The 26,847-nt window shown below is 54.4% G+C and overlaps 1 protein-coding gene and 1 long non-coding RNA gene across 2 annotated transcripts in view; both read left to right on the top strand.

The window, feature by feature from the left end:
- Gse1 (Gse1 coiled-coil protein) overlaps window positions 1–26,847 on the top strand; it is a 355,506-nt gene that overhangs the window by 165,434 nt on the left and 163,225 nt on the right. The gene's annotated exons all lie outside the window — the stretch shown is intronic.
- LOC134483396 (uncharacterized) lies at window positions 963–15,829 on the top strand. Its single transcript, XR_010060267.1, has 3 exons — window positions 963–6,506; window positions 6,620–8,461; window positions 15,693–15,829. It is a non-coding gene; the product is annotated as an uncharacterized LOC134483396 (long non-coding RNA).

The raw sequence follows: 26,847 nt of genomic DNA on the forward strand, positions 1-26,847 counted from the left end.
TGGCGCAGCCATAAGTCAAAAAGGCCCAGGGATTTAGATGCGGATCCAGAAGATAAACTATTGACAAGCCAGATGTATTTTTACATTAGAGCGCCTTTACAATAGTTTATGTTGAGAGCGGAATATAAATTGCGTTATTAAATATGAGCCTCTCTCGGAACTGGGGCTCCTGGTGAGCTGGAGGGGGAGGCCTTGTGGGGGTGAGCGGTGGGGAGGCCAAGCCTAATTTCTCAAGGTTGAACACAGTGCCGCTCCAGGCTGTGGTCTGCTCACGAGGAGCCCCAGATGAGAGCAGTGTCTGTGGCATGGTAGTGAGGTCTCAGTCTGGCCTGCTCTTGGCGGACAGCAGGTATGGGAACCACAGTAAGGATGGTCCCTGCACGGTGCTGGCTGAAGGTGGTGCTGGGCACACCCTGTGGTGGGTGGGTGCCCTTCAAGGCTTTTCCCTGTCCCCAATGATAAAGTGAGTGATCCCAGAACCCACGGCTTGCACCTATGTGGAGACCCCAGCTCTCTTGGAAACCCAGAAACTTACTTGCAGGAGCCCAACACAGTGACCCTTGTGTTGGGGCATACTCTCTGGTGGGGAGTTGGCGTGTGCCCTGTAGGGGTGTCAAGCAGAACCCTATGTCTATGCACTGCACACTAATCATCCCCTGCCCCATTTCTAGAGATTGCCAAATACCAAATGTTCTCCCTGACATGGACATCTGAGTCTTATCACCTCCAGCTTAGCTTCCTGTGACCTGGTAAGGGTGGCGCACATGTTCGCAGGACAGCTGCAGGATTCAGCCTTCACCTCGGTCTCCACAGGTCCTCTCGGCAGTCAGACCTTCGCTAACGTTCCTGAGTTTGTTGGTCCGATGGAAGTGGTCTGGCCGTGGGTCCTTGATTTTCTCAGAGCCAGAGCAGAAGTTGTCAGACTACGGCAGCTCAGCACCACTGAACAACAGGTCAGAGGCCCAGCGGATGTCTTTTCGATTGAGGGGTCAGCTGGTCCCTGAGTGTCTAAAAGCTAGCAGGCGTTGCAGTCCAGGACTTGCAAGGGTAATCTATAGAGCCAAAGTTACCAGAACTGAACCCAGAAGCCTTTAGTGTGGCTGTGAGAGAAGCTGAGGAAGGCCAGGGCTGGCAGAGGCGTCCTCAGGACACGCATGTCCGTGTAGGCATCATCTACGCCTATGTATTGTCATCCTAACGGGCTGTGTGCCTTAAAAACAAACCTGAGACAGAAGGAGTACATCAAGTGTGCGCCTTGGTGCTCTCCACGCACAAGTGCAGCAGGCCAGTGCTCACCCCTTCAACCTCAGCACATGGGAGGCTGAGATGGGAGGACCAAGGTCAGGGTCAGAGTCACCTTTCCACAGCCAGCAGCCCGTGGCCCAGCCTAACACACTCTCTTGGTCCACCTTAGTCTCCCTCCTGGCCACCCATCCTGACCAAGCCAAACAGAAGCCCCGCCTCTTTCAGGAAGCCCTCCTGCCAGAGCGCTCACAGGCTCTGGCCCCTCTTGTCATCCTAGATCTCAAGGAAGAACCACGGAAAGGATGCAGCCATTGGCCTTGAGCCTTTACAGGTTTTGTCCCAGCAGCCCTTGCTGCATGTGGGACAGGGGACAGTCTAGAAGCCTGTTGGCGGCTGAGCAAAGCTGCTGGCTCCTCAGAGCGGGCTGGCGGCACCGGAGGAGAGATTGGCGAGGGAGGACAGTAGAGCTTTCCAAGTTCTGGCGGGTCTGCGGGAGGTCTGCTTGCCAGGAGAGAGCTTTGGGCGGGAATGGATTTGGCAGGCAAGGCTGGCCCCCAAGTGCTGCTTGCCTGATCCCTGGTGGGATCCAGTTGGCACTGGACACTCAAGTCTGGAGCTGAATGCTGTCCTGGCTGCACAGATGGTGGCAAGGCTGGGGACTGGGAGACGCCTCGCAACTGCGGCATTCTGGGGTGGCAACACTGCCTTGATGTCCGCAGGGCCATTGGTGGGTGGAGGCCATTGGTGGGTGGAGGGTGGGACCAGGGTGCCCCTCCTTGTCTGGTCTGGGGCCGCTCTACCCAAGCCCGGTTATAATCACCCAGGATCTTGAAAGACACCCACAGGGCTGTGTGGGATGGTATATATTTGCAACCCCAACACTCACTAGCAAGGCGGGAGGCTCACTAGCTCAAGGCCATCCTAAGCCTCAAGGTAAATTCCAGGCTGGTGGAGGCTCTGTCTAAAAATCCAGCTAAACAAAACAAACAAAAACCCACGGACTGCATGCGGCTTGGTTGAGTTGATCAGACCTTGCCTAGAATGCACACGGCCCTGGGTTCCACCCCCAGTGCCACACAAACGATGTGGGGATGCAGGACTGTGATCCCAGCACTTGGGAAGTGGATGCTGCAGGATCTGTGAATAGAAGGCCATCCTGGGCTACATGAAACACTGTCTCTAAATGCAAAAACCCTGTAGAACCCAGGGCTCATATCCAAAATGGGTAGGGATCCCTGACAGGGCCCTGCAGGCCTCACAGAGCTGCTTAGGGCTGCTGTGGGTATATACTGTCCAGATGGGGCAGAGCTGCGGGGTAGTGTGTGTGTGTGTGTGTGTGTGTGTGTGTGTGTGTGTGTGTGTGTTTCCTCTGTTCCTGTGTGTGTGTGCATGTGTGTATCTGTGTATGTGTGTATGTGTGTTTCTGTTTCCTCTGTTCCTGTGTGTGTGTGCATTTGTGTGTGTGTGTGTGTGTGTGTGTGTGTGTGTATGTGCGCACACACACCTGTGGAGGCCAGAGGACATTAGGTATCACTCCTTAGGTGCTGCTATCCACTTTGTATTTTTTTATATCTTCATACATGCACACATACATACATACATAGTACATACATACACACCAACATACATACATGTATAGTACATGCATGCATATGTCATACATATACATATAAGTACATACACATGTATATACACACATGTATACTACATACATACATGCTTACAAACATACATTCATACATAAACATACATATGCTGCTTGCCTGATCCCTGGTGGGATCCAGTTGGCATTGGACATTCAAGTCTATCTTGACCCCAACACCACAAATTTTGGCTTTTATTTTGTTTTTTTCTAAATTTGTTCTTGTTTAGTTTATCAACTTTTAATCTTGAAGGGATGGGCGTCTGTATCTATGTCTGTGTACCACATGTGTACCTGGTGTCCAGAGAAGCCAGAAGAGGGCACCACATCCCCTGAGACTAAAGTTACAGGTGGTTGTAAGCAGCCATGTGGGTGCTGGGAACCAAGCTTTGGTCCTCAGGAAGAGCAGCCAGTGCTCTTAGCTGCCGAGACATCTCTCCAGCCCAACACATTAGTTTTTTGTTTATTTGTTTATTTTAAGACAGGTCCGCACAGAGCCTGAGGCTCTCCAAGTAGGCGAGGCTGACTGACCGGCAAGTTCCAGGGAGCTGCCTGTCTCTGCTCCCCACCCAGAACCATTCACTAAGTTTTCATGTGTGTGCTGGGATTTGAACTCAGGCCCTCATGCTTGCACTGCAAGACCTTTACCTGCTGCTGCAGGTTCTCAGTCCCAGTGCCAGGTGTGTTTCACCCACAGGATTACAACAGTCAGGATGAGGACAAACCTCTCCCGAGGGTACCTCACAGTGCCGGGCAGAAACCAAGGACAGGGAACTGAGAAACAGCAGACACACCTGAAATGAGAGGGTTGAAAGAGACCCACACTGGTGGCCACAGTGCAGATGGCTTCCACCAGGGGGTGCTATGGAGCCCAGTGTACCCCTACTGTGTGTGAGGCCACAGCACTAGGCACCCTGCCTCTAAGCCTTGTGGCTTCACTTTCCTCCTCTGCAGGTGGGAGCACAGCACTGTTGTCAGGGCTGTGGGAAGATTAAATGTTTAGACACCTGCATGAGATCCTCCTTCTGTACCCCATCATCCAGCAAGCCGGGGCACAGAAAAGTGCACGGCCCCATCTCAAACAAGGGCCCTCCGTATCCCACTGATTCAGCCAGCAAACGTTTGGAAGGCGGATTTGACCTGTCAGGAGAGAGAAGGTGGGATTTCCGGTGACTGCTGTTTTTTCTGCCCCGTGAGTGGTTTCCTCCTGGAGTAGGTGCGTGCACATCAAAAGGGTTGTCACCATGGATTGTTTTTTTATCTAGCTGGCTGCCCCTGGGTGGAGGTGGCAGGCCAGCTGTGTCTCCAGATTGCTAGCTCCCTTAGGAATGGCCTTCACCCTAGAAGAGCCAGTCACCATGAACCCTCAGGGAAGGTGCTCAGGCTTTCTCATCTAGTCCCTGCATACCCCCAGAGGTCATTGTCATGTCCTGGGACCTCCTCCCTGGACATCTGACAGTACCTCTATTGCCACCTAGTAAGTGTGGGACCTTTCCTGACCCGGTACTGCCCAGGTAGACCTATGTCCAGCTGCCCTCTGGGGACACCTGCCCAGGTCGTGCCCACTTCCGGCTTTCCCTGTGGCATGCTGCCAAGGTTGTTCTCTAATGGGTTAAGTGACTCTGCAGCATGCGCACACATGGTTGACATTATTGGCATGAATAAAAGATGAGTCCTGCCGGGAGGCTGTCAGGACGATCCTCTCTGCTGAGGCGGCTCAGCGAGAGTGACAGTAAAAGACTCCGTGGGGAGGGAGCTGGGGGTGCCCCCCTCACCCACTAAATGAGGGATGGCACACCTCCCCGGGAGGCCTAGTGACAAGAGCTGCCTGGGGGTCCTATGGTTCAGGTTTTCATGCAGCCACTCCTGGCCTGGCATTGTGCCGGGGACTCTGGAAAGGAGGTGACCAGACGGCCTAAAGAGGCAGGAAGCTTGAGGGTGGGCATACTAGGTGATGTCACTGCAGATGCAATGACCCCAGAACCCCAGTGTTCAGAGTGTTTGGGGAGCTGGGGTCAGAGAGCAAGGAGAATTTGGGAGGCTCCCAGGGCTGCAGAGGGGACTCGGGACTTTGAGCCTGGAGCTGCACAGGTTCCCCAGATGTCTGGATATGCACAGCTGATTAACTGGGCAGCTACACAGGGCTCCAGCAGGACAGGGCTAGGCACTCACTCACTCACTCACTTGCCCAAGTGCTTTGTCTTGACAACAGACCGCGCTGCCCCAGAGTCGCTGCTATTGGATGTATCGGGCAAGCTCTAAACTTCACAGGTACCATAGAGCCATGCCAAGGGGCATTCGGGTGGGGCTGACCCCAGATGCTACTTTTCAGAGGCTGCTGGGAACAGCATAGAAGCAATACCACTGGCACCAGAGTCCTGACCCAGCCTGTGGCTGAGACTTGGGCACCTCTGTTCACTGAGTAGTCTGGAAATGGCTGGGGGTAGGGGGAGACACATCTCGGCAGGGAAGGAGCAATGGTGTTGAGCCCTTCTAAATCTGCATGGACACCCACTGAATTGGAAAAACAGTCCCCTGGGTCCCATAGGGCAGACCCTGGGCCACGCCACGTCTATAGCCTCATCTTCTGGGGGTGGGGGGATTGTGGCAGCCTGTAACGAGCCATCAGAGAAGAGTTGGAGACCATGGAAAGGGAGAGACCACAGAGCCGGTCAGGCTAGAGCCCAGGTGAACAGACATTTGCCAAGGAGAGGAGGAGCCAAGTTGAATGTGCATGTGTGTGTATGCGTGTGTGTGTATGTGTGTGTGTGTGTGTATGTGTGTGTGTGTGTGTGTGTGTGTGTGTGTGTCTGTCTGTAAGCACATAAGCACATCGCCCACCCATGGCTCTTCTTGTGTCTTGGAGCTGGATCTCTCACCCGAAGGGACCTTCCTTGTACCTTGTCCCCTAGATGAGGCCCTTTGGCTCGTCTTTAAGGCACATTTTGTAGCAGAAGCTAGGTAGGGTCAGGAAGTCAACCCTAGCCCCTGTGGCCCACGTTGGGTTTAGTCTCAGGCTGCAGTCCAGTCTGGTGTCCATCTGTGACACAGGTGAGGCAGGACCCACGATGTCCACTCAGCACAGATGACAAGAGCTTCTCGGAGACATTGTTGGGATGAAATGGGGTCCTGCACTAAAGGAATGGAGCACCCATCCCCAGGGACAGCCATGGACGTCTGTGTTCTGTCCATTCATCCACCAGAGAGGCAGTCAAGCATCTGGCTCTCAGGCCCAGGTGAGACAGTAGACAGAGGCTGTGCCCTGACAGGCCTACTTAGTTGAGAGTGGTACCTTAAGGTCCGTGGAATGGGGGGTTGGGGATTTAGCTCAGTGGTAGAGCGCTTGCCTAGGAAGTGCAAGGCCCTGGGTTCGGTCCCCAGCTCCGAGAAAGAAAAAAAAAAAAAAGGTCCGTGGAATGGGAGTTGCAATTCATAAGATATTTAACAAGTTGGCCCTGACCTCTGCCTTTCTTTAGGGGTCCTAAGGAGACAGGGTCCCTGGTAAGGGACAAGACCTTCTGAAAGCAGCTCACCGGGCCTGGGCTTCAGGATGGCAGGGTGTGGATGTGTGGACGTGGACCTACTGAGCATGCGGCATAGGCCCCTCGTGAGCCCGCAGGTGGGTGGGATTCACCCGCTGGGCCTTCCAGCCCCGCCCCCTTCCTCCCTGCCAGCCCGCCAGGATCTTGCTCAAACACTTTAAAACAATCTAAAAGTAATTATTACGAACAGGCTGCTTGGAAACACCTGCTCCAGCCATCCCCCGGAATCGCTGATGTGCCCACGCCGAGCCCTGACAGGCACACGGCGCCTTGCCCGCCCCCCTCCCAGTCGCCAGATGCCGCGGTGCCCCCCTCGCCGCCCCACCACGCGCCTGCGATGCCAGCACGACCCGCGCAGCTGTCGTTCTCAGCCATCAGCGGCAAAATCATCCCGACGAAGTCATACATATGGAACAACGTCGCTGAAGAATATTTATTTAAACATGTGTCAGGGCCCCTTCGGGTGGCAGGCGGGCTTCGTCTCACCTGCCAAGCAGCTGGAGCCAGGCAGACAGAGGGATGCCCAGGCAGGGTGCGCTAGCATTCAGCTCTGAGGTGGCACCCTGGGTGGGGTTCCATCCCTGCCTCATCCTGTGTCTCTGCCTCCTCCTTCATGGTCACAGCTGTAAAACAGCTGCCAGCCCTTCCCCCCCAACCAGGGGACAGGAGCCCGTGCTGCGGCTTCACAGAGTGGATTTATCACAGGGCACTGTCAGACAGGCGTCGGGGTGGGGCTGGGGGTGTGTCACAGGTAAAAGGAAACACACAGAAGTGTGTACCTGCAGGAGACAGCTTTAAAAGCAGCTGGGGAAGAAATAAGACCCACAGATTCAGGCCCGGCTTTTGAAGAAGGTTCTTCTGGGATGGGTCTGCAAGGGTGACCTTGAGGGGACAGTCACCAGGGACACTTTATGACCTCCTGAAGTGTAGGACACCGGGTCCTCCTAATGAGTGTGCCCAGGAAGCCAGCTGCAGGGATGAGATTATAAAAACAGTGTCATGCAGACACCGCCACCGCACCATCTCCATGCCAAACAGGAGAGCCAGCTACCCTCACAGAGCCACTCAAGGCCTGAGTGCTGAACCGTGTGGTACAGCTTCTGCTCCTGCCCTCTCATGTCAGGAAAGAGTCTTTTTTTTTTTAGTTCCCATTGCAAAGAAGAGAAGACTGAGGCTGGTTGGGAACCCATAGCAAGTAAAGAGATAGGTGAGGACCTGTGTGAGCTGGGCTGAGGCCTTCTGGAGCTCATAGCTGTTCTCTTCCTCAGAAGGGGAAACTGAGGCAGGGAGAGGTGGGATGATCTGGTTGATCAGCTTGTCATGACCAGGATTCATTCTTTAGATAGACACAAATCATAACCCACTCTGCCAACTGCTCTCTCCAAAAATGAGTGGATGGATGGATGGATGGATGATGGATGGATAATAGATGATAGATGGATAGATGATGATGGATGGATGGATGATGGATGATGGATGGATGATGGATGGATGGATGATGGATGGATGATGGATGGATGATGGATGGATGATGAACAGATGGGTATATGGATGATGGATAGATGGATGGATGGATGATGGTAGATGGATAGATGGATGGATAGATGATGGTGGATGGATAGATGATGGATGATGGATGGATGGGTAGATGGATTTATGGCTAGACAGATGAAAGCTTGGAGAAATAAAGGAATAGAAAGGTAAAATATTGAATAGATGATGAAGAGAGGGAGAGAGTGGGGGAGGGAAGAATGGATGATGGACAGATGATGGACAGGTAGATGATCGATGGACAAGTGGGTGTGGGAGGGTGGGGTATTGGGTAGATGGACAGATAATGGGTAGGTGGGTGGGTGGATGGGTAGATAGTTGGTTTGGAAAACTGAGGAGTAGATAAATGAATTGCTGAGTGGATAGATGGGTGGGTGGGTGGATGGTAGCAAGTACCTTTACCTCCTGAGCCATCTCATTGACCCTGCATGGATGGAAGAATGGATGGATGGAAGGAAAGCAGGGCCACAAGTCTCGGCAGGTTGGTAAGGCCCTGAGTCCTGAGTGTCTGCAAGATCGAGCAGGTGGGCCAGCCTGGTTCAGCCTGGCTCTGCCTTTGGTGCAGCCTGAGTTGGTGATGTCATCAAAGGATGATGCTGGCTGGGGCGGTGGGGGGCTTTGGAGCCAGGCCAACAGATTCCACTGCTCACTAGCTCTGGAGCTCTGGATAGTGGCTTCAGGCATCACGCTCACCTATGAACTGGGTGTCACAGCGGCACATGCCCTTCGGTGTGGGGTGCCCAGGATACTCCACTGGTACTGTATGCTTAGTGTTGGCATCTGAAGTTGCTGGTCCTGATTCTCCCACCTCAGCAGAAAGGGGACTTGGGTCCCTGTGGGGTTATTTTTCTTTTTGAGATGGAGTCTAAGGTAGCCCAGACTGGCCTTGAACTCATAGTTAAGGGCAACCTTGAGCTTTTGATTCCTTCCTACCCTCTTAGTGCTGGGATCACAGGAGTGCAAGCACCGCTCATTGCTGTACGCTATGCCTTCTCGCTGTGCGCTATGCCTGGTTTGTAGGATGCTAGGCAAACGCTCTACCCACTGAGTGTCCTCCCCAACTGCTGGGGTGATGGGCAGGCTGTAATCTTACCCCACTGATCAGTCTCTGATCACGTACCTGCCTGATGGACAAGCTGCTACTTCCGGGTGCTCCATTTGAATTCTCCCCAACCCCAGTTGTGGTAACGCATGACAGGAGCCATCTGGGGAAGGTTAGTGATCAGGAGCAAATACTTCTGGCCCCAAAGATAAGATTTGTGAACCCGGGCGCTAACAGTCACGGGGAAGCCGTCCTTGTCTTCTGGGTGTGTGCTGAGGCTACGCCCTCTTCAGCTATCGTGAGAGGAGGTTGGGGTGCGGATCTCCCTCTGCCAGTGTGAAGACTCAGCGGGTAAAGACGCTTGCCCCCAAAGCCTGAGTTTGATCCCCTGGCAACGCATGATAGAAAGAAAGAGTGGTTTTCCAAAACGTTGCCTTCTGACCCACACGAGTGTTCCGTGGCACGCGTGTGTGCATATGTAGTACAACTCCATCCGGCAACTCGTGGCAGACATGCACAGTGTGACCCATGTGTTCAAGACACTCCCCGGGTCTGGAGTCCACACCTGCAAGCCACGGGACTCACTGTGTGCATATCTAATCAACAGATCCCAGAGGGGCCCCAGTAGCTCCTGCCTCTCCTCAGCTCACACGGCCCAAGGCACACCTCCACTGGGCCAGATATGCAAGGTCCAATTCTGTATGTGACATACGTCTTATAAATAAAGTCTTATACCTGGAGAGCAAGGGACACCTTGGGAGGAACCAGGACAGGGCCAAACGGTTACCAAGAAACATCTTCTAGGAGTTGGAGGGCGCAGGGTCTAGGATTGTTCATCCCCACAGGGCTCTTGGGCAGCTTGGACACACTCTGTTTAGATCAGGACTATGGTGCCCTCATCTCTGGGGACAAAGCCAGAGTCCTCACACTGGCCCCTAAGCCTCGTGTGACCAGCCCCACACCCTCCAACCCTCCCTGTGTCTCCTTCCTCAAAGCTCAGCCCTATCCCAGCCTGCCCCCACCTCTGTACCTGCTGAGCTTGCACCTCCGCAGCTCTCCACAGCCTCCTTACTGCCCAGCTTTGACCACGCCTCCTTCTTACCTCAGGACTCTCCATCTAGGACCTCTCTGGCTCCATTTTCTCCAGCTTTGGGTCCCAGAGCACAAGGTCATGGAAGCCTGCACTTGCTCTCTGGCTCCTTGCTGGACTGCCAGCTCCATCAGTGAGGTGTCCTGCTCAGTGCACGTCCCCAGGACTGCCAACAGGGCTTAGCGCATCGTAGGTAAGAAGCAATGCCAGACCAGCATGGTGGCACGCACTGCTAATCCCAGCACTCAGGAGGCAGAAGCAGGCAGATCTTTGTGAGTTCAAGGCCAGCCTGGTCTACAAAGCAAATTCCAGGGCAGCCAGGGCCACACAGAGAAACCCTGTCTGGAAAAACCAGGGAGGGAGGGGTGGAAGAGGAGGAGGAAGAGGAGGAGGAGGAGGAGGAAGAGGAGGAGGAAGAGGAGGAGGAAGAGGAAGAGGAGGAGGAAGAGGAGGAGGAGGAAGAGGAGGAGGAGGAGGAGGAGGAGGAAGCAAAGAAAAAGGTATGGGTATCTCACTCACTTTGCTTCCTGGGTACCAGTTTGCCGTGTCTAGCGTTGTAGACCCCCCCCCCCACACACACACACATACAAGCTTGATACATTGTTACAGTCCCTGCAGCCCAGGATGTTAGAGCCTGTTGGGAAGACGCAGGAACAGATGAAGGGCCACGGGAGGGAATGATGTAAGTCAGAGGCACACAGAGAGGAGTGGAGATATGGCTTGCTGGATAGAGTGCTCACAAAGCAAGCCCAAGGCCCAGGGTCTATCCCCAACTCCAGCTCCTCATAAACCAGGCATGGTGGCCAGGCATGGTGACCTGTCTGTCCTCTCAACACAAGAGAGGCAGGGGTGGGGATGGAGAGGCAGAGAGCAGAGATCAGAAGTCCAAGGTCTTCATAGCTACATAGCCTGTGTTATATGGAATTCTGGGTGCAGGGGCAGCGGGTGGGAGGGAGAACACAACCCAGAGGAGCGGCCAGGAGCAGCAAGTTTGTGAGGTACATGGGTAGGAAACTGATGCTGCCTCCCTCCACCCAGGTTTCTGTGCCTTGCTTGAGAACCAGGATACCCTAGGGCAGTGGCTGTCAATATTTTTAAGGCTTCCACCCTTTATACAGTTCCTCGTGTTGTGGTGACCCCAAACAGAAAGTTATTTCATTGCTATTTCATAACTATAATTTTGCTACTGTTGTGAGTTGTAACATAAATATCTGATATGCTACCTCAAAGGGGTCATGACCCCCAGGTTGAGAACCCCTGCTCCAGGACCAGCAGAGGGTTTCTGACACAGTTCAGTACCTACCTAGCTTGGCATGCAGGTTGTGTCAGCCCTGGGCCATGGCTGTCAGCTAATTCTACCTCAGTCCTTTCTGAAGAGAATCTTGGAATCCAGATTCTTCTGTTAAATCTGATTTTGTTTGAGATGGCCCCTACAGCATTGTCCAGCATGGTTGGGAACCTGAAATCCTCCTGCCTCAACTTCCCAACAGCTCAGATCTGATCTCTAATGTTGACATACTCTGAAAGCACAGTTCTTAAGGGAGAGACACAGCCCAAGTCTGTTTGGTAGGCTGGCCTCACCCCAATTCCAAATCTTTTCCCTTCTGGGGAGTTGGACGTGGGGTAGGGGGCTCTGGCCTCCAGGGGGCGATGTAGAGCCCTCAGCATCACCTGTCTCCTATCTGATCCTTGCTTGACCTGGCTGCTTCTCTTCTCTCAGAACTGTCCCAGCCTCTGTGCAGGCTCGCCCCAGCCCACCTGGGCAGGCAAGGGCAGCACCCAGTGCCCAGCCACCCACACACCCTCTCCTGACAGCTTCATCAAGCCCCCACCATCCCATTCCATTGTTCCTGACATCTGTTTCAGTAAGTGATTAATTGCAATTAGTGAGCGATTTGAAAGCCCTGGAAAAATACTCAGCAGAAAACTCATCAAGATTAATGAGAGGCAGGCTTTCAGGGAGGGGCGCAGGACCCACTGCACAGCAGGGACCCGGCAGAAGCATCCCCACCTGGGCAGATGTTGAGAGACACTCTCTGAGGAGATGACACCCACCCCCGTGCCCCAGCTCACCCCTCCTCCCCCATCAACCACCCTTGGGTGATTTCTCATCCAAATGTATTTATTTATTACCCACTAATAGGCTATTAATAAAGTCCTGTGAGTGTGGTAAGAAGGCACTGAGGGCAGAGTTGATCACAAAGCTTCCGGAACATTCTATCATTGACTAAGATGGGACCCCAGAGAGAGGGTGTGAGCATGGATTCCCCCTGCAGGGAGATTTCTGGGAACCAAGGATGAGCAAAAGGTCAAGAGTCAAGTCCTGGCTGGGTGACCTGACACATGCCTGTCACTCCAGTGTTTAAGAGACAGAGGCAGGCAGGTTTGAACCCCGGCTACTCTTTGTAGTGTGAGTTCCAGGACAGCCAGGGCCACCAAAAAATAATAACAAAGAAAAACAAGTGGCAGCTGAGAGAAATGCCTATTGACTGAGATCTGGCCCCATCACCTTGCTTCCCCAGCATTCTTCCAGGTGCCCAGGGTCACGTGTCTAGAAGGAAGTGGGTTTGAGGGTGGTGATGGTGGGTGGATGGGTGGGTGGATGGATGGATGGATGGATGGATAGAAGTGAGTTGAATGAAGGGATTCAACTGGACTTTGGAGGCATGAATGGATAGATGGAGGGAGAGAAAGGTTAGGTGGTGGCCAGTGGGTGAAGGTTGCTTGGGCTATGGTGGCTAACAGACAGTGGTAGTGGATTTCTTGTGCATGGTGGGGACATTAGGTGAATAGGTAGATACACAGAAGAGGTTGGTTGGGCAGGAAGATAACTTGTTAGATGACTTAGTGTAAGTCAGGAGCTCTGTAGCCCTTGGAGGGGAAGCTTAATTGTATCTCTGGTGCTAAAGGACTGAGCCTGAGAGGAAACTGTGTAGCACCAGGATTTGACTGGCTATGGCCCAACCCCTCACCAGGAGAAGCTGAGGCCTGGGGATGGGAAGGACTTTGTACAGTCACAAGATTTACTGTGATGGTTGGGGACAGTGCTTCATTCCTGTAGCCTGTGAAGCTCCTAGAGAATGCCTGGGTCCACTATATGTGGTCCAAGTGGTTCTTGGGAGCTCAGACGGGCAAGGACAACTACCTACATGGCTCAGTGCTCTTAACCTGGATCCCTTGCAAATGTCCCACATCCTTAGATGGGAAGGGACTGAGATCAACGTTGGGTGTTTTTCTTTGAAAGCCTGCGTGCGACTCACTCATAGGCTTGACTGGCTGGCCAGCAAGCCACACATCTTCCATCTCCGACTTCCCAGAGTTGGGATAAAAAGCACACACCACCACACCCGTCTCTGGGGTTTCAGCTCAGGTTCTCTTGTTTCTGCGGCAAGGAGTTTACTGATTGAGTCTCTCCCCAGCCCAACAGGAAGGGACTCTTATCCACATTTATAGACAAGGACACCAAGGACCATGGAGTTGAATGTCTTTAACAACCCCACAGCTCCAGGCAGAAAGTGTCTGAGGCAGGAGGTGACGTTTCATACTGGCAGCCTTTCTTGGCCTGTCTTGCTCGGTAGGTAGTCCTGTTCTTGTGAGGTGCTGCTGCTGTTCCAGCTGCTCTCTCTTCCCCTTTCTGAACTCCCAGAGAGAGCCACAAGGATGGTCACATGAGCCCCTGAGGTATCTCACATGCTCACAATAGAGATGTTGGCATTTTGACGGTTTCAGTGTTCTGACCGTGAAGCCTCTCATCTTTCTTCTCTGTGTACTTCATGCCTGGGAGGTCAGGCAAGGTCCCAGCAGGCTGAGGGCAGCAGGTTGCAGACCAGCCAGGACCAGCTTCTCTGCTTCCCTTGTACAGATCCAAAGATGGTGCCCCTGCATTGCCCGCCGCTACCCTGTCTCTGAGACTCCAAACCTGTCACAGCTCTAGGATCGTGTGCTTGCTTTCACCTGACATCTGGAGGGACGGGGCCTGCTTGCTTTCCTGTTGCTCCCTTTTGTGGGCTTGTGGGGGTCACCTGAGAGGGACAAGACTGTGTGGGATGCTGTGGTAGCTCACAGTCCTCCCAAATAAAGCCCCAGCTGTCTCTGCGAGCACAAACCTCTTTTCCTCTCTGTGGTGGGCCAGGCCAGCTCAGACAGTGTGTCCTGGCCTCTTAGAAGAACTGGCTGCACAAATGTGGCCAGTGTCCCACACAGGAAAACACCAGGCAGAGGGGTTCCTGTGTTGTAGTGGATGAGAGAGGAGCCTCCACTCCCCTGGGCCCTGTCTGTCCTGCCTGTGAGGGTAGGTGCTGTAGGTGCTGTGTCCCCTGTGGAGACTGCTGGGTGGCTTCCTGTGAAACATCTCTACCTCCAGAAGCCTTTCAGAAGTTGGGACTAAGGTGGCTGGTCCTTCCCTCAGTCCAGGGTTAATAAATCTGTTCAAATCTTCTGTTCCCTGCCCCCCACCACCAAGATACTACTACCCTTTTTTTTTCTTTTTCTTTTTTTTGTATTCATTTATTATATATAAGTACACTGTAGCTGTCTTCAGATACACCAGAAGAGGGCATCAGATCTCTTTACAGATGGTTGTGAGCCACCATGTGGTTGCTGGGAATTGAACTCAGGACCTCTAGAAGAGTAGTCAGTGCTCTTAACTGCTGAGCCATCTCTCCAGCCCCAAGATACTACTACCCTTACTGCTATCTACAAACTGACCACAGGTCTCAAGACCCGAGCCTCAGGCCACACAGCGGACACTGGCTTAGCCCTATTCTAACCCTAAATTCCAGCTCCCGTATGCAAGCCCATCATTCGTCCATCCACACCCTAGTATGAATATGTCATCTTGCAGTCTGAGGCATGTTGCTTGTATAACTCAGTCTACCACCTCAAGGAAGGAGAATTTGCTACCCCCGTGGGTCAAAGATGAAACTCTGGAGTAGGATGGGCCCTCCTAGAGCCCACTAGAGGTCTGATCAGATTCACACAGCCCGAACTTCAAAGCCTAGAGAGAGGGGACACAGAAAGTTTACCCACTAGTGGCAGGCAGGCTGTCTAGAGGAGCCAGCCATCAACTCCTGTAGGCCTTGGTGCTGCTAGGCTCCGCTGTGACTGCAGAGGGAGCCACAGGCCCGGCCCAGCCAGAACTAGCCCCATCCATCTCGGTGGGTTCCTGGCAGAGGGGTGGGCTGGAGACATCTGGTCTAAGAGTGTGGGACCGGAGGGGGTCAGGCCAGAGTGTCCCTCCCCTCCTCATTCACCCCTTCCCTGTGACTTTTGGCCTTGAACAGATGGCAGAGGTGGGCGGGGCACAGTTTGTCTCACAAGCTACCACACCCATGAAATTCCCCATTAAGCGATGGGGGTTGGGGACCGGGTGAGCTAGTGTCCTGTTCAAGGGCCTGTCCGCACTGTCTCTTCCTACCATCTGACCACCTCATTAGAGCCCCCTGGGGGAACTCCTGGGGTCGCAGGACCTTCTGTGCCCCTCCTCTAAACAGCCGAGGAGGTGGAAATGGGGGCCTTTCATATGTAAACAGAGAGTTGACCTCAAGGAAAGCACTCCCCTTCCCTTGATCTCTTTTCTAGAAAGCCCTCAGAGGCCCAAATGCCAGGTCCCCTGCTGTCCGGAGGAGGAGACCATATGATGCCTGGGAGGGAAGTGGTGACAGGAGAACGGAAACCAGCTCCCACACCACCCACACTTGGGAGGGATCAGAGCCCAGGAAGGAGCAGCCCACGGATGCCCGGATGCCTGTCAGTCATTTCTTGGGCCCTGTCCCTTGCCCTGCCTGGGCCTGTGTCTCCTGTTAAGAATGCAGGCGTACGGGCTGGAGAGATGGCTCAGCGGTTAAGAGCACCCGACTGCTCTTCCAGAGGTCATGAGCTCAATTCCCAGCAACCACATGGTGGCTCACAACCATCTGTAAAGAGATCCGATTCTCTCTTCTGGTGTATCTGAAGACAGCTACAGTGTACTTATATATAATAAATGAATAAATCTTTAAAAAAAAAAAAAAGAATGCAGGCGTACGTGCCTTTCTCCAGAAGCTTCCTTCCAGGCCTAGGTAGGTCTAGCCAGCAGGTGGTGTGCAGGGCCTCTGCTCCTCTCTTGACCCTTTAGCTGTTAACATCTTTGTACAAGAGCCTGGATCGTTATGAGCCTGCTCCTGGGAGAAAGGGTTCTGTGTGAGGATCAGTGAGTCCGTGCTGGGCACAGGGCATACATTATAAAGAGCCATCAGGAGCCCGGGCCTTGGCCACCATACTCCAGCCTGTTCAGGAAGACAGAAGATTCTGCTTAGTACTCCATGGCTGTCTGACCTTTTTCTTGCCTTCCTATGTTTCCTGCCCCCACCGCCCCGCCCACCCCTGTGGCTGGAACAAACAACACACCTGACTTCAGGGTTTCTGCCACCCCCAGGGTCCTACAGTTTTGATCCTGTTCTTCTGGGTCCCATCCTCCAGAGATGTAGAAAGGAAATGGGGTATCCTGGCAGAAGACAGGGCCCTGCTTCTGCTGATGCCTGGGACCCTCCCCTCTTGGCATATCCCTTAATGAATGTGATGTTCTTGAGCAGGAGGCCTGCAGGGCTCTCCCGATCCACACCAGCTCATTGAATGGCCTGGAATGTGGGTGTGACTGGGGAAACTGAGGCCCAGTTACTGTTAATGCCCAGTTACTGTTGATGCCCTTTTGCCAAGGCTCTGCAGTTAGGCAGTGAGATATCAGAATTTAGTGCATGCAGTTGGTTGGGGAATCCTGTGCCCTGCAAGGCCTCAACAATTTATCTCTTGAATAACTACACACTACATGAGTGACCGACAGCTGCCTCGAGAGTCCCCAGGGAACCTCAAATGGCCAGTGAAGAGCTAGAGGTCCTGTGCTGCTCAGGGCCACTGTATGACCTGCTTGAGAGACAACCAGTTGACCTGCAGTGGTGACCTGCTGGGGTCAAGGCAGCCTCCCCCTCCAGATCCCTGAAGGTTCTGTTCCACATGAGAGCTCACCCCTCTGCCCTCCGCCCTCTGCCCTCTGGAGCCCTGGGCCAGGGCTGTTGAGGGTCACTCGACAGCCACTCTGTCTGCACGCCCTGGGGACTTGCCCTGTTTGCCCTACTGCCTCAGCCAACTGACCTGGACAGAGATTAATGTGGCCAGGGCAAAAGGCCACTTGTGGTGGAGCTGGGGCCAGGGGTCAGGGCAGCCTTGAGGCATCAGGGCTGGGGGTGGCGCCCTGCCGTGCCCCAGGTGGCCCAGAGGCCAGGGTGGGCCACAGGGAGGGCCAGGAGGGAAAGGCTCCACTCCACCATCTGGTCCTCTCTGCAGGGAGGTCTCCACCCCTCACCCCCCAAAACAACGGTTCAAATGGCCAAGCGGCAGGGAGACAGATGGCGGCTGCTTGCAGGGTAGAGGGTGTATTTGTTCAGAGGCATCACAGGCAGAAGAACACACATGCACACACATGAGTGTGAGCACACGGAAGACCCCCCCACACACACACACACACTGAGGCCTACGTGATTTCTAGCCAGTTGTGGAGGAGGGTGGGTGTCTGGAGAGCCTGCAGTCCACACCCTCTAACACACATAACACATACCTATGTAACACGGCTGCATGTGCATAAGCATGGACCCCCACAGGCATGTGCACAGATGCACGTTCACAAGGAGCACACACACACACATACACACACACACACACAAGTGAGCAGTGTGCACATGTATGCATGTAGGTTGACACTATCGTGTACACAGCAGGTGACTCAACACAGAAGTGCAGCGGCCATAGTCACGTGACACGCATACGCATGCCATCCTCGCCCTTCAGAGCTCTGCCACCCCCACTGAACAGTGACTCCACCGTTCGCCATCCACACTCCTCCTGACACCCATCCTGGACCCATCCTGGAGTGACAAGCCAGCTGCTGTCACCTGACATTTGTCTTCCTCCTTCTAGCCTGAGCTCCTGCTGGTACACTGTGGGGCCTGTGTTTCGCCTTGTTCCCGCCTGGTTCTGGATTGAGAACCTTATTTGTCAAATGAGGAAGCGATGGGCAGTCACAGCTTACTCAAGCTTACTATTAGCTACATGGGACCCCCTGGCTGCCACTGCATAGTTCTGCCTGCCCAGCATTATCTAGACTAGGTCCAGCTGCCTAGGGACGCATCCCCTTGGCTTCTAGAAGATTCCTGCATGTCTGCCAGGGCTAGAGGTGGGTTAGTAATCCAAGCCCAAGTCTCTTTATGACAGTCACAGGACCCTTACTGGCCGTCGTGTACCCTGAGAGGGCCCCAGGTCGATATTGCCAAGACCATGCTAACTCCTTGGCTGCTGGGGTCAAAGATCACATCAGGTCCAAGAGCCCCCTGACATGTTAAGGTCAATCAGGAAATGGCCACGGGGCCCAGTAGGGGACAGAGGAGTGGGTACAGGGAGTCGATGGAGGTCTATTAGGACATGGCTCCCAGCTCTCCCTAATGTGAAGTCTGCTGTTCATAACTCACTCCTAGAACCCCAGGAGTGCCCGGCTCTGGCCTCTGCTCTCTGGATCCCACATCCAGCCTGTGTCGCTATGTAGCTCTGGGTGGGGGTTATGATCGTCCCCATGGGGCACTCATGCCCCTCATGGGACCCCCTGACCCTCCAGTCATGTGCCCGCCATCTTAGGCTGTGCCCCACTGAGGCCTATCTTCCTAGGAGCCCGCAGCCCCTCAGGCCTCTGCAGGATGTACCTGCCCAGAGCACAGTCCGTGTGCAGTCAGAGCTGCGTCTTTGTGACGGTTCCTCAGATGAGCTTTTTATCCTTTCAGGGAGAGATGATCCTGCTCGCTCAAGGGGACAGTTGGCAATGTCTGAACATTCAGCTGTCACACTGCGGCTGGGTCACCGACACTTTGTAGGTGGCAGGCACGGCTGCTGTTGGATGCCCCATGGACAGTAGATGGACTGATATGGGGGGAGGGGGCTCCTTTACTTTATTGTTTCATTTTGTTTGTGATAAGCAGGGGGTTGGGGGTGGTGTCTGCCGTGACCCTGGCAGTCCTTACACTGCCATGCAGCCAAAGATGACCTTGAATTCTTGATCCTCCTGCCTCCACATGCTTTGCTTAGAAGCATGGGCAATCAGCCAATTTATAGGTTCTAAGAATGGAACCAAGGGTTTTGTGCCTGCTGGGTGTGTCCCCACCAGCTGAGCTGCATCCCATTCCTCAGGTGGCTTTGTGACTAAGGGCAGAGCCATCCCTTTTGTCTCTGGGGGCTGGAGACAGACATCATCCTGCAGTGAGCGTGGTCCAACCTCTTAGGTGACAGGTGGCCCAAAGTACCTTTTCCACCAAGGAAAACCCACTTCCCAGACTTGGACAGCTGAGTCTTCCTTTCCCAGGAGATTGCTGAGTCCAGGTGGCTCTCGTCACTTACTGTTCACACCCTTCAGGATCAACAGGATTCTCTCAGGTAGGGTGGCCACCTCAGAAGCACGCAGGGCCCTGCTAGGCCTGCACACCTAAGAGGTGAACATCTTAGGACCATGACTCCCACTGCACGGCCCCAGGCCAGTTCTCTCCACCTCTCGGTGGCTGCCTCTCCAGCTGTGAAATCCAGTGGACCGCTGGCAGGGTCAGAACTGAGAGCTCAGGTCCCTGCCTGGCCTCAGTGGCATCTACATAAACTCTATCATTATTATGGGCAAAAAACCTTCAGTATTAGCACAGAAAGGGGGCCTGCCTGGAAAGGTGGATTAACGTGTGTACAGATGAGGTCGGGAGGTACGTGCTAATACCTTGGGGCAACTCACCAGATCATGATGAGCTCCTGCCCAGTGCACCTCCACAGCCCACTGCCCACTCTTCCTGTCATGGGAGTCCTTGTGTGGTAGCAGTGTAGCCCTGGCCAAGCAGTACCTTCTGGGTCCCCAACCTTAAGCTCTAGTTTCGAGCTTAAGATGGAGACCATGGGAGCCACTGGCAGCCACAGGAGCTAGAGTGGCCAAAGCCCTCCTTGGCTTTCATTACCAAGGGAGGTCTGGGGCAGAAACTGAGGCGTTAGGACCCTCAACTGGCCCAGGGTGCCAGGCTTCATGCCTAAGGAGAGATGACGAGATTCAGGAGATGACCAAGTAGCAGGAGGACCCAGAGGTTGTAGCTTCTGGGATTCAGCAAAGGGCAAATGTCACTCTTCCAATTCGACAGCGTCCAGGTGCTGTGTCCCCACCACCTCACTTCTTCTAAGGGGTGGGGTGGCAATTCCTTTAGCCCCACCCCACACACAAGTACACACAGGTGTACATGACACACACACACACACACACACACACACACACACACACACACACACACCGACAGCTACAGCTGCGATTTGGATAGTTGAGACCCTGTGTACTATGACTGACTTCTAGAACCATCTGGGGAGCCTGAGGGGACCCTGCTCACAAGCAGATGTCTCAGGTGTGGGAACAGAGACTAGGGATCTGCCTTTCCCCAGGGGTCCACCCTCCCACTGGCCCTGTGAGCAGTCCTCCTGCGTGCTTGCCACCTCTCTGCTGGTGAGTTTCTCACAGGCACAGGTGCAACCCGATGCCCACAGTGGAGCTCTTGAAGGGCCTTTGATTCCCAGACTCCCCTGCTGTAGCTGTACGCACACCCACCTAAGTGGGGAAGCCAGTTGCTCGCTCTGTGCAAGTCCTTAATTTTTTTTTTCCTCTCAGCTGTATCTTCCAGCCTGACTCTCTGGGGAGACCCAAGGTAGGGTTTGGGGGGGGGGCATGTTCTGAGTTGCCTGGCATGGGGTATTGTCCTTGCTTCCTCTCCCCACAGGGGCAGCCACCATCTAAAGGCTGGCCCCAGGTGCAGCCATAGTTGAGATCAGTCCCTGCAGCTACGAGTACGAACAACAAGGGGCAGCTGGTGAGCGCCGTGGAGAGGTTGGAGAAGAGCACTGGCCACCTTGACACATGCCCAGTGGCCACCCTCGTGCTGAGGACCAGCCGTGGTCCCCAGGTCCCTCCCGGTTGGGTCAGTCGCAGGTGCAGGCCCAGATCCTGTTGAGTGAAGCTGTGCGCGGCAGGCGGCTGGCAGCGGGCTGCCGAGGCTTCTAAAGGTAGCAGCCATCTGCACTGTGATAAAAAGCCCCGCGGATGATAAATAGACAAGTCACACGTTTATTGGATTGCAGCTCGGGAGCAGCCACTTCGGGTTTGGCACAGTGTTAACGACAGATTTCTGCTTCCTTTGCGAGGCCTGGCCTCGTGGGGAGCTCGCCAGCAGCAGTGGCCCTCCCCGGGTGAGCAGGGGGAGGAGCTGACCTCAGCCGCCCCCACTTCCATCTCCTAGGCAGGCCTGCTCCCCTCCACTGCCCCACCCCCTCAGATACCTCTGGAGACATCTACAAGGAACTCGCAGCTGACACCAAAGTCACTACAGTCCTTGGACAGGTCTCCTGACCTCCGTGTGTTAATGCCACATCTGTAAGATGGGTTCACTCACTGCCTGCCTGCCAGACCCTGAATACTGGTTGCTGTGACATTTGGAGCCATTCCTGGCATGCATATGGTGAGCATTTTGTCACAACAGCCCCACATCACCCTGCCAGAGAGCTCCATCCCCCATGGGACCTGGAGTTGCACTGTTTTGGGAGCCATTCTGGGAGTGATCTGTCGCCCAGGCCTTGACCACTCCCTCCACTGTGGGCCCAGATCAGGAGTTCCGGTGGCCTCCTGCTTCTGCCCTGGACTGTGAGAAATGGCAGGAGCTGAAGCACTTGGCCCCTCAGGCTCCCATCGGTCAATGAGGTATAGGACAGAACCTCCATCAACGTAGAGAGGCCCAGGCAAGGGACAGCCTCCTCGCCAGGGATCTGGCTTCGCTAGTTGGCCCTTCTTTGGGAGTCAGTGCTGGGTCCAAGATGGATATCAAGGCTTCAATGAGCCCCTGGCCTTGCAAAGAGGGAGGGTGTCTGGGTATGGGGAGCCATCTCAGGGGCTACTTCTCCACTTGGTGGTGGTGGGATAGCCCCAGTTCAGGTGGAGCCAGGTGAGCGAGGCCTATGAAGGCCGTTTTTGCCCTGCCCCTGGCCTCTGGCATCCTTAGCCTTGGCAGATGAGCATGTTTTTCTGAGCCTGTTTGCTCTTCTGGTTACAAGCTCCCTCAGGGCCAGCTGCACCCTCCCTCCCCAGGCTTTGTCAGTGCAGGAGCATACAGTTCTTCTCAGGCACAGCTCCTGTCTCCTCCTCATCCGTGCCAGAGCCTAGAGCCATCTCTACATCTCTCTGTGGCAAGGGCCTTATGGGCTGTGTAGCTTTTTTAGTCTCTCATTTTAGCCAAGACCTGGAGTGGGTCCCTGGGCCTATAGCCCCCCACTTCCAGCTCTGGGCCCTGCATCAGTTGAGCTCTGATGTGACCTGCTTGCTGCCACCAACACTGGGGGTCTGGTGAGCAATGTGCAACCCCCATACTCAGGGGCTGTTCTCTCTGTAAGGATTCTCCTCAGGGGCTGAGGAGAAGGCTCAGTCAGGAAAGTGCTTGCTATGCAAGCATGAGGACCCGGGTTCGATTTCCCCCCAGCACCCACGTAAAAGGTCCACTCAGACTTCAGTTTTTCCACCTGAAAGATGGGTGTGTGGTAAGTCTGTGACCCCACCACCACTAGGGAAGAGGAAAACACTGGATCCCTGCAGCTTGCCCGGCCAGCCAGTCAAGCCAGCAAGCTCCTGCTTCAATGAGAAATCTTGCCTCAGAAAGTAAAGTAGAAAGTGATTGATAAAGTCAGGAAATGTCAACCTCCACACCCACACCACACCGCACACACACACCAGCTCCAGCCATCACAGGACCCCAGTGGCTGGAGCAGCCTCTAGAACAGGGTTTACATAAGCTTATAGTGGTGGAAGGCTGGGGCACCCTAAGTGCAGGGTTCAAATCTCAGCTATGTTTATCTGACCTTGGTCCAGGTCCCCTCAGACTTCAGTTTTCCCACCTGGAAACTGCAGTTGTAAGGGCATCCTGTGAGGACAAGGACCAGGGATAAGGTGGGGTCCTCAGTGCCTAAGTCCCTGGCCCCTCCACATCAGCCCTGAGCATGTTGCATCTTCCTTGGGGCTAGAAAGGTAACCCAGACTTGGTGTGCTCCACCTCGGATTGCACAGGGTTCCAGATTGGTTCCAGGTTGTCCCTGTCCCATCTGTCAGTCTGTCATCGTTTCCCCCCATGCTTCTCCCCCTCTCCCAGTGTCTGAAACACAGGAAGGGACACAGAAGAAAACTAAACTGGGATTTCAGGCTCCCACACACCTCCATAGGCACAGCCTTCAAGCCATATGGTTCATTCTCAGTGAAGGCCCAGAGAGCTCAAGGGATCTGTTGAGGGTCGCACAGCTTCTCTCTGCCAACTGCCATGCTCTTGTGGTGGGTCAGAGTCACAGCATGGACACCTCAGAACCTGCTGAGGCATGACTTACAGGCTTCATGGTCGAGAGCAGAGATGCAGTGAGCAGAGGCAGGCAGCCTAGTGGCAGCCCAGACCTGGCCCCTAGACTGGGCTATCTGTCTGACTTCATTGCCTGCAGGATCTCCCTGACCTCCGGCACCACTGCTTTTTGGGAAAGCCATTAATCCTGGCTGGGCATCTCTGCTCCTTGTGTGAGATGTAGGCGTGGGCTGCCCCTCTTCTGGGACTCAGCTGGCCTTCTGGATCTTTGTAGAAGCTCTCAAGGTGACATTAATGCAGAATAGAGAACCATTTTAAAGCAACAGTCAGGTATGGGGTGTGGGCATTCCAAAGGCAGCTACAGTTGCAAGAGGGAAGGGGCATTTACTGAGCATCTACTCTGTACCCAGTCACACTACAGGACCATGTAGGAGACATGCCACCCAGTGAGATGAAGCGAGGAATCCAGGAGGGGAGATACCCACTACCATCACCTTCTAGTACTTTCTAGGAGATTCGGACCCAGGTCTCTGGTCACTTCCTCTCCCTCCTGGCAGGGCCATGGAGGGCCTTCCGGGCAGCGCTGGCAACCAACCTGGGCAGTCCACCCCATGCCCTGAGGCCTGGGCAGGAGCCCAGGGCGGCTTGAGGGAGGGAGGCAGGCAGCAGCTGTTGCCAGCAGGTGAGCCCTGGCCTCTCCCTGGGCCTCCTGGAAAAGCCTAATGAACTGCAGCTGTGAACTCCGGTTTTGGGTCAGGAAGGCAATATCTCATCTCTCCACGCAGCAATTGAGTGGAGATCCGGAGCCTTCTGCTTCCCCGTGCCCCAACCCTTGGCAAGCCGGAGAGCTGCTCAGGGGCTGTCAATATTGACTCTGCGGAAGGCAGGTGGCTGGGCGTGCGCTAGCCAGGCAAGAATCAGAGCCCGAGCTACCCCAGGGGCCCGAGAGGTGGGAGCAGGGAGCAGCTGGTCGGGTGCCTCTTGAGGACCCTGGCTGTTTTTCCTCTCGTTTTAATTGCTCTTGGTGACTCTAAAGGCAGCCGATTCACCTAGCGGCAGCGTACTGGCTCTGGCCCCCGCCGCGCACCACATCTGAGCCATTCAGAGGCGCCAGGCAGCTGTTCCCAGCCTAACCGCCTTTTCCGGATGGTTCCTGGCCTGGAAGGGCCCGGGTAAACAAAGCCAGGGGCGGCTGGGAAACTAAGGGCCTCCCTGGGACAGTGGCCAGCTGCTGCCCAGGCCCAGGAGGCGTGAGGGCAGAGCAGAGCCCTGGCTTCCACAGAAGGCAGTGGTCACCACCCTGCCACACCAAGCCAGTTTTCCTACAGCCCACAGACAGTGAGCGCTTGCCAAGTAGGATAGATTGGAAATTTGAGCGAGCAGCAGCAAGCCCCGCCCCCTCTTGTGTGATCCAGGCTCGGGAGCCTGTTAGGCTTGTATGCTGCTCAGCTGAGATGTGTTTAACGAGAATATCCGTGGGCTTTGAGGAGGTGGCCAGGGCTGGTAGTGCTCTAGGGGGCAGCATGCCTTGCTGTCAGAATAGCTGCGGTGTGATCTTGGAGGGCTAGCTTGACACTTCTGAGCCTGGCTGGTAGGAAATGTGAGAGTTGAGTCTTAAGAGCCACTCTGATACTTTGTTATTGTTATGGAAGGCAACAAAGTTTCTCCCTCGGGGAATGAGACACAAGTAATTATGGGGCCTCCAGCCCTGCAGATACCGCTCACCAGGGTTCCCGGGGTGGCCTGGGAGGCAGATCTCAGCCTCAGGCCTGAGACCTTCTTTCCCTTCCAGCACAGTGAAGCCCTGTTTATTTCATGCCCACTCTCCTATAGATATCTTACATGTTTTTAAAAACCAGGTGTGCTGGCACACATCTGTAGTCCTGGTACCTGGAGGCAAGAGGATCAGGGGTCATTCTCGGTAATAGAGAAAATTACATAGAATTAAATAGAGCTTGAGTTCCTGAGGTTTCAAAACCAAACTAGGTTTATCTGGAACTTAGGGTGCAGGCTCAGGGCCTGAGATGAGACTCTGAGTCCCATGTCAGCATGGAAAAGACAACACGATTATCAAGATCCAACCTGCAGGCAAGAGCATGTGAGTCCTGTCGAAGCCACATGGGAAAATATCACCTCCACACCACCACAGTCACAGTGCCCACGTGCCCACCCAGAGCATCTCGCTCTGTCCCTTTGGGACCCCAAGTCTGCTGCTGCCTGTGGGGTGTGTCTAGATGGTGGCATGAAGTGTGAAGCCCTGTAACCCAATTTCTCCCACTTTGAAGGTGAGCTGGGTCTTGTGACTCATTTGGTTCCGATGCCAGGCTGCTCTCAGTGGCTGCCTGAGCTTCTTCCTCCTGCTCCCTGTGTGTCCCTGTGTGACTCCCGAATTTGTGTCAGGTTCAGCCACAGCCAAAGATATGTATGTCTCTGTCCCAGTCAGCAAATGGTGGCCAGCAGAGATAATCACAAGGATGGGTGTGTGGAAATAGTGTGCCACCCTGGCCTGGCAAGGCCCTGCAGGGATAACCGATGCGTGAGAGTTGAACTTTCCTCCCTCCCTGGCATGCCTGTTCTGTGGCCCTGCCAGTCTCTGTTACTTGTTTACCGGGTTGCCTCAAGCCTTGACATGCAGGCAGTTGGCTCTGAAGCACCCTGTGCCCCTACCCCCGTACCCCCACTCACCATGCTCACCCTCTGGCCTAGAGCCCCAGTGCTTGTCAGCTCAGGAATCACCTGGGAGCAGACTAAAAACTGATGGTGCCCAGGCCACATCTAGGAACACTGTCTCCATCTGGTACTTTGACCAAGTCACAGGGCCTTCTCAGCCCCCTGGGGGTGTGCTGGAGTTACCAGTCTGAAGAACTCAGATTTTTCTGGAAGCTCAGATGAGACATCACAGAGGTGTCCGTCCCCACAGCACTGTGGTGGGTTTAGCCTGTTTGTTTTGTGAACAAGTATTTTGTTGAGCGTGTCTCTTCTGCTGTAGATCACCTGGAGTGAACTCAGTGCTGTGTGAGTGGAGACCCCACCCCGCCAGAGGAGCTGAGGTGTCCTTGTGGAAACTTCCTGCCCTTAGGCAGTAGTCACTGATCCGTGCTCAGCCAATCAGCTGATACACCTAATGCAGGACAGGAAAGAGACACAGTAGGGACCCATGTGGATGAGGCAGGGACTTTCTCTGCTTAAGACCCCGCATGGAAAGCAAAGAAGGGCCTGACAGCCAGAAGGCCGTCCTTTCTTGGAAGAAATTTCTAGATGTGGGCTTCAGCTCACGCGGCAGGGGCAAAAGGAAGCAACGTGTGACATTCTGCTTTGGT

The sequence above is a fragment of the Rattus norvegicus genome, chromosome 19 (assembly GCF_036323735.1).
Source record: "Rattus norvegicus strain BN/NHsdMcwi chromosome 19, GRCr8, whole genome shotgun sequence".
Taxonomy (NCBI): Eukaryota; Metazoa; Chordata; class Mammalia; order Rodentia; family Muridae; genus Rattus; species Rattus norvegicus.